This window comes from Artemia sp. Qi Xiang Cuo, chromosome 1 (genome assembly GCF_049724085.1).
Source record: "Artemia sp. Qi Xiang Cuo chromosome 1, ASM4972408v1, whole genome shotgun sequence".
In the NCBI taxonomy this organism is placed as follows: Eukaryota; Metazoa; Arthropoda; class Branchiopoda; order Anostraca; family Artemiidae; genus Artemia; species Artemia sp. Qi Xiang Cuo.
The window spans coordinates 30,409,867-30,428,683 of record NC_142794.1 but is presented as its reverse complement, the minus strand read 5'-3'; the positions used below and the strand labels follow the sequence as shown (position 1 = coordinate 30,428,683).

The 18,817-nt window shown below is 35.8% G+C and overlaps 1 pseudogene; it reads left to right on the top strand.

The window, feature by feature from the left end:
- Nucleotides 1-18,817, top strand: part of LOC148956199 (uncharacterized) — a 22,024-nt pseudogene continuing 3,207 nt past the window's right edge.

The following is an 18,817-nucleotide window of genomic DNA, read 5'->3' as shown; positions in this document are numbered from 1 at the left end:
ATGCCTATTTTATGTGAGAGTTTTTGGGACCATGAACTTCCCATACTCATGGTCTTTGCCCATTCTCACAACAGTCTAGGATTTTTTAAAAATACTCAAGGATTCAGGCGGACAATTTTGTAGAAATATTAAAAGATGAGCCTAAAATTTGCTGCAAAACCGGTTACTTTTTCTTAATGAGAATTACCCTGTAAAGTTTTCGCAATATAAAAATTTTTTTAGCCAAAACCAAAACCTGCATCAATTCAAAAACGTTCAACAATTAAATAAAAAAAAAACAAGTTTTTTTAACTGAAAGTAAGGAACGACGTTAAAACTTAAAACGAACAGAAATTATTCCGTATGTGAAAGGGGCTATCCCCTCCTCAACGCTTCGCTCTTTACGCTAAAATTTGACTTTCTCACAACTATACTTTTTTAAAACAATAAAAAACATTAGCTTAAAGAGCGAGGCGTTGAGAAGGGGATAGCCCCTTTCATATACGGAATAATTTCTGTTCGTTTTAAGTTTTAACGTCGTTCCTTACTTTCAGTTAAAAAACTTGTTTTTTTTTATTTAATTTCTCTATATGTCTAAAATAGTTTCGGCTCCAAGGCTGAAAAAATTAAAATAATACTCGTAGTTATTAGTATTACAGTTCTTGCATACAAATAAAAAAGATCGTATCTCTTGACTCACTAATCTACAGTTTAGGATTTGCAATCTATACGCTACTTTGATACTTTAGCAAAGTATTTTGGATTTTGATTTAAAATTTGGAATTTTATTTTAGGCCACCTCAAGTGAAGAAGTGACTGCTTGTATTGACCCATTTGACGGCTTTCATACATCTCTTCACATATCTTCTCCTTTTTTGACAGAACTGAAAACAGATTCACTAAAAAAACTGCGTCTTTATACGCTCAATATTGCTGCACAGAACCTGCACACAATACATCCACAGGCTATTGATTGCCTCGACCCTTCTGCCTCGACCTATACTTTGCACTATTTATACATAAAAAGTACAAAACTTTTGGTACTTAACGAAAACCAATTCAAAGGATGTGAGAACTTGAGGGTAGTGTCGTTAAACGGGGGAGAATTGGATTTTATATCTTTTGATTTTACTGAGGGCAGTAATATGAGAGAATTGTACATAAGAAATATGCCAAATCTTAAAACTATAAGTCCAGTCAAGGCCAGCATAATGGGAACATACCTTATTGAGAATACAGGAATTGAAAAACTTCCACCGTATATGTTTGCTGAAAATTGGGTGGTACCACAACATGCTACTTTCAGAAATAACCCTCGTTTGACAGTTGTACCAAGTCATTTGCTGTCAGGTGGAAATGAACATGCTAGAATATATTTTGAGGCAGTTCCCCTTAAAGAATTTGAACCATTCTTCGTAGACAATGCAAAAGAATCGGTTTATATAGAGTTGGGAGGACACACTATAAGACATCTTAATAAAACTGTTTTTGAGCCTATTTTTGAAAATTAAAAAAAAAAAAATGTTGGCTGGTAAGGGTTACAGTTATATTGATTATAGCCGCTGGGGTTCCCCTGATCTTATTTGCGATTGTTCAATTAACTGGCTGGCAAGCGATGCAACTCTGAAAGAATTTATCCAAGGAGGAACTATTATCCGAGGAGCAGTGTGTGAAGGGATTGGACCACTTCAAAATGTGACAGCGGAATATTTTTTCCACTGCTTCGACTGTCCTACACCCAATGGTCTTTTCTCAGATCCAAGTGAATGCAGATACTTTTACCAATGCTCTAATGGACTTCCGTATTTAAAGGTAAGTCAAAATTTCAATGACGTGTCATCAAAGGCAGCGCAGTAGCACTTCCTGAGTAAAGAACGATACAGGCACAATATATTGTTTCTTTTTTCTGACCAAAGCACTTTATATCCAACTAAAAAGAACAAATGAATGTGGATTGACAGTTTAATATACATATACTGATATTTATTCCTTAAAGTCTTAATAATTTTTGGTTTGTTAAGGTTAAAAAAATAAAAATATCTAAAATGTATGTATGTTTGATTCACCTGCTGGATAAACAAAAAGACATTTCGTTCAAGAAATTACGACAAAATTCTAAGTAAGTAACAAACTCTATTGTTTTCACGTGCGCGCACGTCACCGCGTCTAAATTAACCTTAAAAAATGAAATAAAGCTATGTCGACTTTGCATGTCTCTCTCACTATGTATGCGCCGTCGTGGTGTGTAACCAATCACCAATCAAGTTATTGTATATTGAGCAACCTCCGCTTTCTCCGATTGGTCCCTAAAAATGGTTGTTGTCTAAAAAACCAGTCTGGTTGAAAACGTGGAGTTTTCGTACTGCTAACTTTTTGCAATGTGTAGGAACCAGTGGGGAATCCCCGCTTGTTTGGAAAGGTGCCAAGGAAATGCATGTAAATAGCATGTAGTTTCAAAACGTGTTTAATCACGTTTCTTGAATGAAGTATCTGTACTTTATATTCAAGACGTGAAATCAATAAAGAGCTTGTTACTTACTTACAAATATTTTCATAATTTCCTGACTTAAAATTCCGTATTGTGTTTCCAAGAGTTGACTTCAAGAAAGAAATTGTTACTTACTGAGAATTTTTTCATAATTTCTTGAATTAAATTTCTACATCGTGTAGCTAAGTGAAAATTGTTTGTGATAGAGAAAAAAAAGTTACTTACTTGCGATTTTTTTCATAATTTCTTGAATGAAGTATCTGTACTGTATATCCAAGAGGGGAAATCAATAAAGAGTTTGTTACTTACTTACAAATATTTTCATAATTTCTTGAATGAAATTTCCGTATTGTGTATCCAAGAGTTGACTTCAAGAAAGAAATGGTTACTTACTGAGAATTTTTTCATAATTTCTTGAATTTAATTTCTACATCGTATATCTAACTCGTTAAAACCATAAAGTGTTTGTTACTTACTTAGAATTTTGTCATAATTTCTTGAACGAAATGTCTTTTTGTTTATCCAACAGGGGAATTCAAGAAAGAATTTGCTACTTAGACTGAGAACTTTTTCATAATTTCTTGATTTTAATTTCTAAATCGTATATCTAACTCGTGAAAAACAATAAAGAGTTTGTTAAATAATTTCTGAGACCACACTGGCTAATCATGATAAACAAAAAATCGCGAAGAAAGGAAACGAGGACAATTAACAGCCAGTGAAAAAGTTTTTCACTGGCTGTTAATTGTCCTCGTTTCCTTTCTTCGCGATTTTTTGTTTATTAAAGAGTTTGTTACTTACTTAGAATTTTGTCATAATTTCTTGAACGAAATATCTTTTTGTTTATCCAGCAGGTGAATTCACGAAAGATTTTGCTACTTACTTACAATTTTTTCTTTACTTCTTTAATGAAAATTTCCGTATAGTGTATCCAAGGGGAGACTTCAAGAAAGAAATTGTTACTTAATGAGAATTTTTTCATAATTTCTTGAATTAAATTCATATAGCGTGTATCTAAGTGAAAATTGTTTGTGATAAAGAGAAAAAAAAGATACTTACTTGCTATTTTTTCATAATTTATTGAATTAAGTATCTGTACTGTATATCCAAGAGGTGAAATCAATAAAGAGTTTGTTATTTACTTAAAAATATGTTCATAATTTCTTGAATGAAATTTCCGTATTGTGTATCCAAGAATTGACTTCAAGAAAGAAATTGTTACTTACTGAGAATTTTTTCATAATTTCTTGAATTTAATTTCTACATCATATATCTAACTCGTGAAAACAATAAAGAGTTTGTTACTTACTTAGAATTTTGTAATAATTTCTTGAATGAAATGTCTTTTTGTTTATCCAATGGGTGAATTCAATAAAGAATTTGCTACTTAGTTACAATTTTCCATAATTTCTTTAATGAAATTTCTGTATTGTGTATCCAAGAGGTGACTTCAAGAAAGAATTTGTTACTTAATGAGAATTTTTTTAATAATTTCTTGAATTAAATTTCTACATCATGTAGCTAAGTGAAAATTGTTTGTGATAAAGAGAAAAAAAATTACTTACAAGAAATTGTTACTTAATGAGAATTTTTGAATAATTTCTTGAATTAAATTTCTACATCTTTTAGCTAAGTGAAAAATGTTTGTGATAAAGAGAAAAAAAAGTTACTTACTTGCGATTTTTTCATAATTTCTTGAATGAAGTATCTGTACTGTATATCCAAGAGATGAAATCAATAAAGAGTTTGTTAATTACTTACAACTATTTTCATAATTTCTTGAATGAAATTTCTGTATTGTGTATCCAAGAGTTGACTGCAAGAAAGAAATTGTTACTTACTGAGAATTTTTTCATAATTTCATGAATTAAATTTCCTCGTCGTGTATCTAAGTTGTGTAAACAATAAAGAATTTGTTACTTACTTAGAATTTTGTCATAATTTCTTGAACGAAATGTCTTTGTTTATCCAGCAGGTGAATTCAAGAAAGAAATTGTTACTTACTAAGAATTTTTTTATAGTTTATTAAATAAAGTTTATGCATTGTGCATAAAAGATGTGACTGTAATAAAGGATTTGTTACTTACTTACTTACAATGTTTTCATATTTTTTTAAATAAATTAACTGTACTTTGCATCAAAAATATGACATAAGCAAAGTGTTTGTTGCTTGTTTAAAAAAGAACCATGCTTAAGCACAAATATGGGTTAAGCTGAAAGATATTTATTGCTTAAACGTATTGACAGATTTTTTTAGAAAAAAAAACAACAACAAATGTTTACATAAAAAAAAGTACTTAGAGTTCACTCTTAAACATTCACAAACGTTGGTCCCATGATATAGAATAGTTTTTACCATGTCTTATGGATTTATCACGATCAGTTATGTTCTTAGGTATCCACTGTGCGAAGAACCTAACCTTGTCTTCAGGACGGTGATAACCCCCTTCAAATCTTGGACACTTAAACTCTTCTAGATTGAAAAGTGGAATCCTAGGGTCACACTTTTGAATTAAAACTTTATCTGTAGGTACATTGCCCTTTACGTAGAGCGCTTCAACCCCGAAAAAGCTGCAAATTTCACTGACTTCCTCCTGAACATCTCTCAGTTCCCGACCAGCATTATTAAATGGTCTAATCACTCTATCGTAAAATCCCAGTCTGTTTATATGACGTAATGTAGTACTCCACAAGCTTTTATCATACTCAAACATGTTATAGTTCACTATCCAATGATTTCAGTCAGTTTCTTCGAGTTCCATAGACAATAATAAAAATGCATATTCAAATATAACACCGGAAGATGATTTTTTCAAACTGATAAATTCTGTGTCATACAGTCCTATCATCTTGGAAGTTATTAATGTAGTTGTTAATTAGAAAAATACTTCATCAAACTTTTATATCTTCGCTCAAGGCTGAATGGAGTTATGGCTAGGGGGATGAGTCATAAAACCATCTGAATTCATTGCGGGGAGGAGTCATTGAACTCTCGGTAACTGATAAATTCTGTGTCATACAGTCCTATCATCTTGGAAGTTATTAATGTAGTTGTTAAGTAGACAAATACTTCATCAAACTTCTATATCTTCGCTCAAGGTTGAATGGAGTTATGGCTAGGGGGATGAGTCCTAAAACCATCTGAATTCATTGGAGGGAGGAGTCATAAAACCCTCCAGGAACCTAACACCCATGAACATCTAAAAAAACTATGTCTGAAAACCCAAACAGATAATTAAATATTCTAATTCATGATTTCAGGCACGTTAGGCTCAATAGTAACCAAAACTTTAAAAAACGGAATATTGATACCAATAGATACAACAAAAATGCTCCTTTAGTATCTAGGCAATTAGGCTAAAACATAAGATGTTTATGCAGAGTTTTAGCTAGTTATGGCTAATTTTCCTCAAGACCAGCTGTTATTTTGCGAAAGCATACAAAATCAGAAAAAATGTTCAATGTTCCTTTAGTATCTAGGCAATTAGGCTAAAAATGCAGATATTTATGCAGAGTTTCATTTAGCTATGGCTAAGTTTGCCAAAGACCAGCTATTTTCTTGCAAAAAACACACAAAATCAGAAAAAAAATGTTCAATGTTTTTTTAGTGCTTTCGCAATTAGGCTAAAAATGAAGATATTTATGCAGAGTTTCAACTAGCTATGGCTAAGTTTGCTAAAGACAAGCTATTTTCTTGCGAAAACACACAAAATCAAAAAAATTATTCAATGTTCTTTTAGTACCTACGCAATTAGGATAAAAATGAAGATATTTATGCAGAGATTAAAATAGCTATCGGTAAGTTTACTAAAGACAAGCTATTATCATGCGAAAAAAAACAAAATCAAAAAAAATGTTCAATGATCCTTTAGAAGCTTGGCAATCAGACTAAAAATGAAGATATTTATGAAGAGTTTCAACTAGCTATGGCTAAGTTTGCTAAAGACAAGCTATTTTCTTGCGAAAACACACAAAATCAGAAAAAATGTTCAATGTTCCCTTAGTACCTTCGCAATTAGGCTAAAAAATTAAGATATTTATGCAGAGTTTCAACTAGCTATGGCTAAGTTTGCTAAAGACAAGCTATTTTCTTGCGAAAACATACAAAATCAGGAAAAATTTTCAATATTCCCTTAGTACCTACGCAATTAGTCTAAAAATGAAGATATTTATTTAGAGTTTCACCTAGCTATGGCTAAGTTTGCTAAAGACCAGCTATTTTCTTGCAAAAAACACACAAAATCAGAAAAATGTTCAATGTTCCTTTAGTACCTTTGCAATTAGGCTAAAAATGAAGATATTTATGCAGAGTTTCAACTAGCTATGGCTAAGTTTGCTAAAGACCAGCTATTTTCTTGCAAAACCACACAAAATCAGAAAAAATGTTCAATGATCCTTTAGTACCTGCGCAATTAGGCTAAAAATGAAGATATTTATGCAAAGTTTCAACTAGCTATGGCTAAGTTTGCTAAAGACCGGCTATTTTCTTGCGAAAACACACAAAATCAGAAAAAATGTTCAATGTTCCTTTAGTACCTTCGCAATTAGGCTAAAACTGAAGATATCTATGCAGAGTTTCAGCTATCTATTATTAAGTTTGCTAAAGACAAAATATTTTCTTGCAAACACACACAAAACCAGAAAAAATTTTAAATTTTCCTTTAGTACCTACGCACTTAGGATAAAAATGAAGATATTTATGCGGAATTTCAACTAGCTATGGCTAAGTTTGCAAAGCACCAGCTATTTTCTTGCAAAAAACACACAAAATCAGAAAAAATGTTCAATGTTCCTTTAGTACCTTCGCAATTAGACTAAAAATGAAGATATTTATGCACAGTTTCAACTAGCTATGGCTAAGTTTGCTAAAGACCAGCTATTTTCTTTAAAAAAAAACACAAAATCAGAAAAAATGTTCAATGATCCTTTAGTACCTTCGCAAATAGATTATAAATGAAGAAATTTATGTACAGTTTCAACTAGCTATGGCTAAGTTTGATGTTTACTAGCTAACCTAACCTAAACCACGGCCCTGGTGGAGTGGGTGGCACCTATGAACGGCTAAGAAAATCAGCTCAGAAAAGTCAAAAATAGCAATCCATTCTTCCCAAATCATAGGTTTCAGACAACACACACCAACGAAAGACTAAGAAATCTAGCTCATAAAAGCCCGAAATAGTAATTTACATATCCCAAATCATAGTTTACAGACAACACACACCAACGAAAGACTAAGAAATTCAGCTCAGAAAAGTCAAAAATAACAAACCACTCGTCCCAAATCATAAGTTTCAGACAATACACACCTATGAAAGGCTAAGAAATCCACGTCAGAAAAGTAAAAAAATAGCAACCCCCACATCCCAAATCATAGATTTCAGACAACACACACCAACGAAAGAGTAAGAAATCTAACTCAGAAAAGTCAAAAATAGAAAACCCCTCGTCCCAAATCATAAGTTTTAGACAACACATAACTATTAAAGGCTAAGAAATCCAGTTCATAAAAGTAAAAAAATAGCAAACCACACAACCCAAATCATATATTTCAGACAAAACACACCAACGAAATACTAAGATATCTAGTCCTAAAAAGTCCAACTAGCAAACTACACATCCCAAATCATAATTTTCTGACAACACACACCTATGAAAGGGTAAGATGTCCAGCTCAGAAAAGTCAAAAATAGCAAACCACCCATCCCAAATCATCGGTTTCAGACAGCACACACCTATGAAAGACTAAGAAATCCAACTCCGAAAAGTCAAAAATAGCAACCCATACACCCCAAAACATAAGTTTCAGACAACATTCACCTACGAAAGACGGGAGCCCGGGGGAGGGCCTTTGAGGGTCTGAGGGGGCCCTTGAGGGCTGAGTGGTCCTTTGGGAGCTTGAGGGACCTTTGAGGACCGGTGGCTTCCTTCAGGGTTGGGGAAGGGGGATCGGAACCCTTTGGGGTTGGAGTAGGAGACCTCACAACACTGTTCAAATGGAACTTGTGTATTATAACGACCACAGAGTTTCACCTTCAAATCCTCTTCTAAAATCATCTTTTAAATCATCTTTTAAAATGTCACTATACCCTCCATGTAACTGAACCCCTGTATAACCGAACCCCTGTAAAACTGAACCCCCGTGCTACTGAAGTCTCTTGATACTGAACCCTCGTGCAACTCAACCCAATTTAACTAAACCCCCGTGTAACTGTACACCCTTTAACTGAACCATCGTGCAAGTCAACCCTCCATACAACCCATCATTTCTCGTAGGCCACTGGGCTAATTTGGCTTTTGTGTGTGCCGCCATTGTTTTTGTGTGGGTTCCATTGTAACTGAATCCCCGTGTAACTGAACCCCAATCAAGTGAACCCCCATGCATCTGAACCCTCGTGCAAGTGAGACCTCTTTAACTGAACCCCTGTATAACCGAAACCCTGTACAACTGAACCCCCGTGCTACTGAACCCTCGTGCTACTGAACCCCTCTTGCAACTCGACCCAATTTAACTAAACCCCTGTGTAACTATACCCCCTTTAACTGAACCCTCGTGCAACTGAACCCTGTATAACCGAAACCCTGTACAACTGAACTCTCATGCTACTGAACCCTCGTGCAAACAATTCCGAGTGTAGCCTACTATTCTTTAATTAGCAACATCGTACATTTTGTTTAAATACTTATTTTTTCATTTTCCAGATTCAAGATTTTTTTTTGCCAGAAGAAAGATCATGGATACGTGTTTATTTTTTTAAACTGGTATTTTTTCAAGGAAGCCCATAACACTTTGCAGAAAACCCGTCTGCTAAGGCAAGTACCGTTCGTAGTAATAGGTGACTGACCCGTGGTAAGCCAATGTACCGGTTAGACTACACTGTATATTCATGCCTCAGGCGAGAGGTAAGAAAAATTATGCAAACACGATCTGTATCTATTAATGCCTTACTACTAGCGTAAGAGCGAGTTATTGAGAAGAGACAACCCATCTCATGTACGTAACATTTTCTGTTACTGTTAAGTTTTAATATTGCTCCTCACTTTCAGCTGAAAAAAACTTCTTTTTATTTAATTACTGATCGTTTTTTAAATGATGTACGGAAATCTAGATCCCCCTCCATGGAAAATTCCTTTCCTCCACGAGAAATTATCTTCATGGAAAGATTCTCCCATGTAACTTAAATTAGCGATATTTGCGGAACTATCTTTGTAATGCATAGTAACATAACAGCCAAAGAGGTCGAAACTATTTTTATGAAAACAAAAGTCAGTTGAGCAAATCTTAAATCACTGAAATGAATGAACGAAAAAATCTTTAAAAGATATACGAAATAATTTATGTTCGTTTTAAGTTTTTATGTTATTCCTTACTTTCAGTTGGAAGAAAAATTTGTTTTCTTTTTTCATTTCATAACAACCACAAGCCGAAGACATACAATATCTTTGGTTTATTATCACATAAGTATCATAGTTATGAAGCTTCTTAAGGTAAAATTAAATGCTAAGATTGGCAGGACAATAACGCAAAACTTTTTTTTACTTATATCGGCTATTATTTAACAAAATTTGAACTTTAGCGTAAAGAGCGAGGTATTGACGAGGTGGTAAAATTCCTCATATAGGTAATATGCAGCGTTTGCCCCTCTTCTATACCTCGCTCTTTACCAATACCTTTCTTAGGGGCGTTTCCCTCTTTCAAAAATTAGACAAATTTTCTCAGGCTCGTAACTTTTGATGGGTAACTCTAAACTTCATGAATTTTGTGTATTTTTAATAAGCATTAAAATTCAATTCTTTTGATATATCTATTATCATCAAGACTCTGTTTCTTACAGTTTCGGTTACTGTTGAGCCGCATCGCTCCTTACTTAAGGTTCGTTACCACGAACTGTTTGACAAGAGGTACATCCGGGGGAAAACAAAACGAACTGTTGGGTTTCCTCACCAGAAGATCAAAAGAATACCAAGTGTTTCGATCATGTCTTTCAGATAGTTAAACGAAAAGATTGTGGAAAGGAGATGGAAGTAGCCAGGAGGAGAAATTACATTATGAGGAAGCTATGCATTTTTTTTGGTTGGCTTTATTAATTATTTTAATTTTCTTATAGGTTTTATTTGTTAATTCAGAGCAATTTCTTGTCTGTTTAATTTTGACACAGCATATGCTTCATTTCTGTTCTTTTTACATTATGTATTTGCTTTTTACTTTTTTTGGTTTTACAATTTGTAAAAAAGACTTCTTAAAATAATCGTTAAAAAAATTTAAACAAAGCCAGCAAAAAGAAATCCCTTCCTTGCTTAGCTTTGCCTTGAATCGTTGTGCTCGTCGAGAAATTTAACATAAACAAATCTTACAAATGTTCATTGGATATTCAAGTGCTGACCTGCTTAATTTATAGATGTGGAGTCATAGACTCAATACAAAGGACATCAAATCAAAATCATTCATGTCCCGTGGATGTGCCATAGCTCTTTTCATCCGTAGAAAAAAAACACCAGAACAAATTAACGTTCAATTTGGGAAACCGAGAGTGTCCCAACTGATTGGAAGAAAGGAGTCGTTATAAAACATTTAAAGAAAGGACATCTTAAAAAACGTTTTAAGAAGTCTCAAGCGGGAAATTACTACACGCATTGCTTGTGCAGGTAATGCTTTTACCAAATTAAGAATAGTTTGGATAAATGCTGCGTACTCTCTGAAGCTCGAACTCCGAATTCTAAATAGCAATAGTGGACTAAGAAGTACCATTTTGCCAAGGCCCCGGTACAAACAGGTTTTTCTGGTAGGTATTCTATTCTACAGGTCATTATATCTTTGCCAAGAGATTTACTCAATACCAGTCCTATAGCTAATACTTCTACGATGCTGATTAAGCAGAAGTTTTTCTGACGTACAGACAGGTTTTTTTTTTGTTTAGCATTTGCAAAAAAGGGGTAATTAGTGATTGGAAATTTTTTTAATGCTTGTACAATCAGAGATGTTTGATTAACCTTTGCAAAAAAAAAGGTAATGGGATTTGCGAATTGGAGGTAATAATTTATTTTAGTAAAGTAATTATTTATTTTAGTAAAGTAATAATTTATTTTAGTAAAGTAATAATTTATTTTAGTAAAGTAATAATTTATTTTAGAACCAGACTGGCTTCTGATGGGTATAATCTGGTACTACTTTACGTTCCTTTCTATGCTATTGTGGGTCTTTACGTTGATTAACATTTCTAGTTCATATATTTTTTGATAACTTGATAGGTGATTTGAATAAAAGGAATTCAAATATTTTGTCTATGAAATAGAAGCTAACTCAATTTGCGAAAAGGTACTCCATTTTCACTACTGTGATCTGATTTAATTCTTGCCAACAATACGATTTAGTCGCTGCTAAGCTTATTGTTAGTGCGAAAGGATTTCCCGATTTACAGCCTAGTGTCAACTGACAGTGTTCCCAATACAAACATTTTGAAAATCTGACATAAACTCGGATGTTATATTCAGAATTATTTGACTAACATTTAAAAAGGGGAATTACTTCTTTAGTTTACGCTAATTAAAATATGAGGAATGGGATGTTATAATTAGAATGGTTTTAAGTTGAAAATTGTGACGTAAAAATGACTCTATTTGCGATTTTTTGGCGAAAAGGTATTTGCGTAAAGGTAGTGTATTGGTTAAGAATGTCTCACGGGTAACTAAAGAATGGGATGCTTGCATCAACAATACAAAAAATATGCTCAGATACTGAATAGATTTGACGCCTACAAGAGACATTGGTAGAAGGTATTCAATAGCTTAATTGAAAAATAACGATAAAATAACATTGTGGCTTGACTTAGCTTTACCTCTCCGATGAGGTCTGTATTATACACAAGTAACGTTTGAAAAGTATTTCAATTTAAAAATAAATGGCTGAAAAGTGTTTTGCGGGGGAGGGGTTGCATAGAGGGTTGAGTTGCACGAGGGTCCAGGTAAAGGGGGTACAGTTACATGGGGGGTTCGGTTATACAGGGGTTCAGTTACATGGGGGGTTCAGTTGCACGGGGGTTGAGTTAAATGGGGCTTGAGTTCCACGAGAGTAGTGCTTTGTCATGGTTTAGCTTGTCACAGTTACATTCTCTTGATCTTTCAAAGTTCACTTTGATTTGAGTTACATGGGGGGGGGGGTTCAGTTGCACGGGGGTTGAGTTAAATGGGGCTCGAGTTCCATGAGAGTAATGCTTTGTCATGGTTTAGCTTGTCACAGTTACTCTCTTTGGGCTGTTTGTGTTTCTTTGGGTTGTGTGTGTCTCTTTGGGCTCTGTGTCTCTTTGGGGTGTTTGAGTCTTTTGATCTGTTTATGTATCTTTGGGCTGTTTGAGTCTTTTTGGTCAGTGTTTGTCTCTTTGGGGTGTTTGTGTCTCTTTGGCCTGTTTGTGTTTCTTTAGGCTGTTTGTGTCATTTTGATCTCGGTGTCTTTCTTTTGGATTCACTTTGATTTTAGTTACATGGGGGGGGGTTCAGTTGCATAGGGGTTGAGTTAAATGGGGCTCGAGTTCCACGAGAGTAATGCTTTGTCGTGGTTTAGCTTGTCACAGTTACTCTCTTTAGGCTGTTTGTGTTTCTTTGGCTGGTGTTTGTCTCTTTGGGCTCTGTGTCTCTTTGGGGTGTTTGAGTCTTTTTGATCTGTTTATGTTTCTTTGGGCTGTTCGAGTCTTTTTGGTCAGTGTTTGTCTCTTTGGGGTGTTTGTGTCTCTTTGACCTGTTTGTGTTTCTTTGGGTTGTTTGTGTCATTTTGATCTCGGTGTCTTTCTTTTGGATTCACTTTGATTTTAGTTGCATGGGGGGGGGGGAGGTTCAGTTGCACGGGGGTTGAGTTAAATGGGGCTCGAGTTCCACGAGAGTAATGCTTTGTCGTGGTTTAGCTTGTCACAGTTACTCTCTTTGGGCTGTTTGTGTTTCTTTGGGTTGTGTGTGTCTCTTTGGGCTCTGTGTCTCTTTGGGGTGTTTGAGTCTTTTTGATCTGTTTATGTTTCTTTGGGGTGTTTGAGTCTTTTTGGTCTGTGTTTGTCTTTTTGGGGTGTTTGTGTCTCTTTGGGCTGTTTGTGTTTCTTTGGGCTGTTTGTGTCATTTTGATCTCGGTGTCTTTCTTTTGGGTTAACTTTGATTTTAGTTACATGGGAGGGGGTTTAATTGCAGGGGGGTTGAGTTAACTGGGGCTTGAGTTCCACGAGAGTATTGCTTTGTCATGGTTTAGCTTGTCACAATTACTCTCTTTGGGCTGTTTGTGTTTATTTGGGTTGTATGTGTCTCTTTGGGCTCTGCTTATCTTTGGGGTGGTTGAGTCTTTTTGATTTGTTTCTGTTTCTTTGGGCTCTTTGAGTCTTTTTGGTCAGTGTTTGTCTCTTTGGGGTGTTTTTGTCTCTTTGGCTTGTTTGTGTTTCTTTGGGCTGTTTGTGTCATTTTGATCTCGGTGTCTTTCTTTTGGATTCACTTTGATTTTAGTTACAGGGGGGGTTCAGTTGCACGGGGGTTGAGTTAAATGGGGCTCGAGTTCCACGAGAGTAATGCTTTGTCGTGGTTTAGCTTGTCACAGTTACTCTCTTTGGGCTGTTTGTGTTTCTTTGGGTTGTGTATGTGTCTCTTTGGGCTCGGTGTCTCTTTGGGGTGTTTGAGTCTTTTTGATCTGTTTATGTTTCTTTGGGCTGTTTGAGTCTTTTTGGTCTGTGTTTGTCTCTTTGGGATGTTTGTGTCTCTTTGACCTGTTTGTGTTTCTTTAGGATGTTTGTGTCATTTTGATCTCGGTGTCTTTCTTTTGGATTCACTTTGATTTTAGTTACATGGGGGGGTGGGGGGTCAAGTTGCACGGGGGTTGAGTTAAATGGGGCTTGAGTTCCACGAGAGTAATGCTATGTCGTGGTTTAGCTTGTCACATTTACTCTCTTTGGGCTGTTTTTGTTTCCTTGGGTTGTGTGTGTCTCTTTGGGCTCTGTGTCTCTTCGGGGTGTTTGAGCCTTTTTGATCTGTTTCTGTTTCTTTGGGATGTTTGAGTCTTTTTGGTCAGTGTTTGTATCTTTGGGGTGTTTGTGTCTCTTTGGCCTGTTTGTGTTTCTTTGGGTTGTTTGTGTCATTTTGATCTCGGTGTCTTTCTTTTGGATTCACTTTGATTTTAGTTACATGGGGGGGTTCAGTTGCACGGGGGTTGAGTTAAATGGGGCTCTAGTTCCACGAGAGTAATGCTTTGTCGTGGTTTAGCTTGTCATAGTTACTCTCTTTGGGCTGTTTGTGTTTCTTTGAGTTGTGTGTGTCTCTTTGGGCTCTGTGTCTCTTTGGGGTGTTTGAGTCTTTTTGATCTGTTTCTGTTTCTTTGGGCTGTTTGAGTCTTTTTGGCCAGTGTTTGTCTCTTTGGGGTATTTTTGTCTCTTTGGCTTGTTTGTGTTTCTTTGGGCTGTTTGGGTCATTTTGATCTCAGTGTCTTTCTTTTGGATTCACTTTGATTTGAGTTACATGGGGGGGGGGGATTCAGTTGCACGGGGGTTGAGTTAAATGGGGCTTGAGTTCCACGAGAGTAATGCTATGTCATGGTTTAGCTTGTCACAGTTACTCTCTTTGGGCTGTTTGTGTTTCTTTGGGTTGTGTGTGTCTCTTTGGGCTCTGTGTCTCTTTGGGGTGTTTGAGTCTTTTTGACCTTTTTCTGTTTCTTTGGGATTTTTGAGTCTTTTTGGTCTGTGTTTGTATCTTTGGTGTATTTTTGTCTCTTTGGCCGGTATGTGTTTATTTGGGCTGTTTGTGTCAGTTTGATCTCGGTGTCTTTCCTTTGGATTCACTTTGATTTTAGTTACATAGGGGGGTTCAGTTGCACGGGGGGTTGAGTTAAATGGGGCTCTAGTTCCACGAGAGTAATGCTTTGTCGTGGTTTAGCTTGTCATAGTTACTCTCTTTGGGCTGTTTGTGTTTCTTTGAGTTGTGTGTGTCTCTTTGGGCTCTGTGTCTCTTTGGGGTGTTTGAGTCTTTTTGATTTGTTTATGTTTCTTTGGGCTGTTTGAGTCTTTTTGGTCAGTGTTTGTCTCTTTGGGGTGTTTGTGTCTCTTTGGCTTGTTTGTGTTTCTTTGGGCTGTTTGTGTCATTTTGATCTCAGTGTCTTTCTTTTGGATTCACTTTGATTTAAGTTACATGGGGGGGGGGTTCAGTTGCACAGGGGTTGAGTTAAATGGGGCTTGAGTACCACGAGAGTAATGCTTTGTCGTGGTTTGGCTTGTCACAGTTACTCTCTTTGGGCTGTTTGTGTTTCTTTGGGTTGTGTGTGTCTCTTTGGGCTCTGTGTCTCTTTGGGGTGTTTGAGTCTTTTTGATCTGTTTATGTTTCTTTGGGCTGTTTGAGTCTTTTTAGTCTGTGTTTGTCTCTTTGGGGTGTTTGTGTCTCTTTGGCCTGTTTGTGTTTCTTTGGGCTGTTTGTGTCATTTTGATCTCGGTGTCTCTCTTTTGGATTCTCTTTGATTTTAGTTACAGGGGGGGGGGGTTCAGTTGCACGGGGGTTGAGTTAAATGGGGCTCGAGTTCCACGAGAGTAATGCTTTGTCGTGGTTTAGCTTGTCACAGTTACTCTCTTTGGGCTGTTTGTGTTTCTTTGGGTTGTGTGTGTCTCTTTGGGCTCTGTGTCTCTTTGGGATGTTTGAGTCTTTTTGATCTGTTTATGTTTCTTTGGGTTGTTTGAGTCTTTTTGGTCTGTGTTTGTCTCTTTGGGATGTTTGTGTCTCTTTGACCTGTTTGTGTTTCTTTGGGATGTTTGTGTCATTTTGATCTCGGTGTCTTTCTTTTGCATTCACTTTGATTTTAGTTACATGGGGGGGGGGTTCAGTTGCACGGGGGTTGAGTTAAATGGGGCTCGAGTTCCACGAGAGTAGTGCTTTGTCATGGTTTAGCTTGTCACATTTACTCTCTTTGGGCTGTTTGTGTTTCTTTGGGTTGTGTGTGTCTCTTTGGGCTCTGTGTCTCTTTGGGGTGTTTGAGTCTTTTTGATCTGTTTATGTTTCTTTGGGCTGTTTGAGTCTTTTTGGTCTGTTTTTGTCTCTTTGGGTTGTTTGTGTCTCTTTTGCCTGTTTGTGTTTCTTTGGGCTGTTTGTGTCATTTTGATCTCGGTGTCTTTCTTTTGAATTCACTTTGATTTTAGTTACATGTGGGGGGTTCAGTTGCACGGGGGGTTGAGTTAAATGGGGCTCGAGTTCCACGAGAGTAATGCTTTGTCGTGGTTTAGATTGTCACAGTTACTCTCTTTGGGCTGTTTGTGTTTCTTTTGGTTGTGTGTGTCTCTTTGGGCTCTGTGTCTCTTTGGGGTGTTTGAGTCTTTTTGATCTGTTTATGTTTCTTTGGGCTCTTTGAGTCTTTTTGGTCAGTGTTTGTCTCTTTGGGGTGTTTTTGTCTCTTTGGCCTGTTTGTGTTTCTTTGGGCTGTTTGTGTCATTTTGATCTCGGTGTCTTTCTTTTGGATTCACTTTGCTTTTAGTTACATGGGGGGCGGGGTTCAGTTGCATGGGGGGTGAGTTAAATGGGGCTTGAGTACCACGAGAGTAATGCTTTGTCGTGGTTTGGCTGGTCACATATACTCTCTTTGGGCTGTTTGTATTTCCGTGGGTTGTGTGTGTCTCTTTGTGCTCTGCGTCTCTTTGGGGTGTTTGAGTCTTTTTGATCTTTTTATGTTTCTTTGGGCTGCTTGGGTCTTTTTGCTCTGTGTTTGTCTCTTTGGGGCGTTTGTGTCTCTTTGGGCTGTTTCGGTTTCTTTGGGCTGTTTGTGTCATTTTGATCTCGGTGTCTTTCTTTTGGATGTTTGTGTCTCCTAGGGACCGTGTGGGCTGTTATGTTTCTTTGGGCTATGTGTGTCTCTTTGGAATGTTTGTGTCATTTTGATCTGTGTGTCTTTCTTTTGAATGTTTTGTGTCTCTTAGGGACCACTTTATAGGGCGGGGGTAAGTATTTAGTTTAAATAATTCTAGGAGGAATTGATTTTTGTGGGTGGTACTGAAAAATGATACTTGTTGAATATTCGGATAAACCTTCGACTATAAATAAGGCTATTGCGTCTTTCTGAACTTTCTGTTGGAGGCGGGGGTAAGTATTTAGTTTAAATAATTCTAGGAGGAATTGAGTTTTGTGGATGGTGTTGAAAAATGGTACGAGAAATTTAATTCAAGAAATTATGAAAATATTTGTAAGTAAGTAACAAACTCTTTATTGATTTCAGCTCCTGAATTTACAGTACCGATACTTCATTCAAGATATTGTGAAAAAATCTCAATTAACTTTTTTTTTCTCTATATAACAAACAACTTTCTCTAAGATAAACGAGGTAGAAATTTAATTCAAGAAATTATTAAAAAATTCTCAGTAATTAAAAATTTCTTTATTGAATTCTAATCTTGTATACACAATTTAATTTAATAAATTATGAAAAAATTGTAACTAAGTAGCAAATTCTGTCTTGAATTCACATGTTGGATTAACAAAAATACATTTCGTTCAATAAATTATGACAAAATTCTAAGTAAGTAACAAACTCTTTATTGTTTTCACGAGTTAGATATACGATGTAGAAATTAAATTCAAGAAATTATGAAAAAAATTCTCAGTAAGTAACAATTTCTTTCTTGAAGTCAACTCTTCGATACACAATACGGAAATTTTATTCAAGAAATTATGAAAATATTTGTAAGTAAGTAACAAACTCTTTATTGATTTCACCTCTTGGATATACAGTACAGATACAAAGAACAAGGATTGCTAATTAATGAAGATAGTAAACACGTTTTAAGAAAATAGGGAGATGACAACAATACTCCTGGCAGGTCTGAAGATCTATTACTCATCATCAAAATATATTATATAAAGCTCCTTGACCACACTTTACATTGCCTCAAAGATATAATATGTCAAGGCATCCTTATCTACAAGCTTACAACCTCCTGGAAACTAGTAGGACAGTGGAATTATCATTGACAAAAATTGAAGGGAGACCTAGAGCAGCCGCAATGCTTCCAGATATGGGACAGATACTGGCAGAGGATTGCCAGGAAAGCTGCAGATTGAACAAGTAAGTTATGTGACTGGATGCAACCATAGTATGTATATAAAAGTTTGCTAATCGTGTCATTTGCCATACCCTGTATTAGTATACCAGTCATTTAAACCTAATAATGGTGTTTTCTGAGTCCAGGTAGATATCTAGAGTAGCTAAATTTTTTTTATAACCGTGGTATCAGTCCCAACACCAGAAACTAATGCCCATTATGTTTTTTTCTCAAGGTCCAACAGCGAATTTCAAGTATAGGCTATAAACACCACTATTGTAAGTAGGCTATTACTGATATGTGCAAGTCGCTAGTCTCTGCGGTA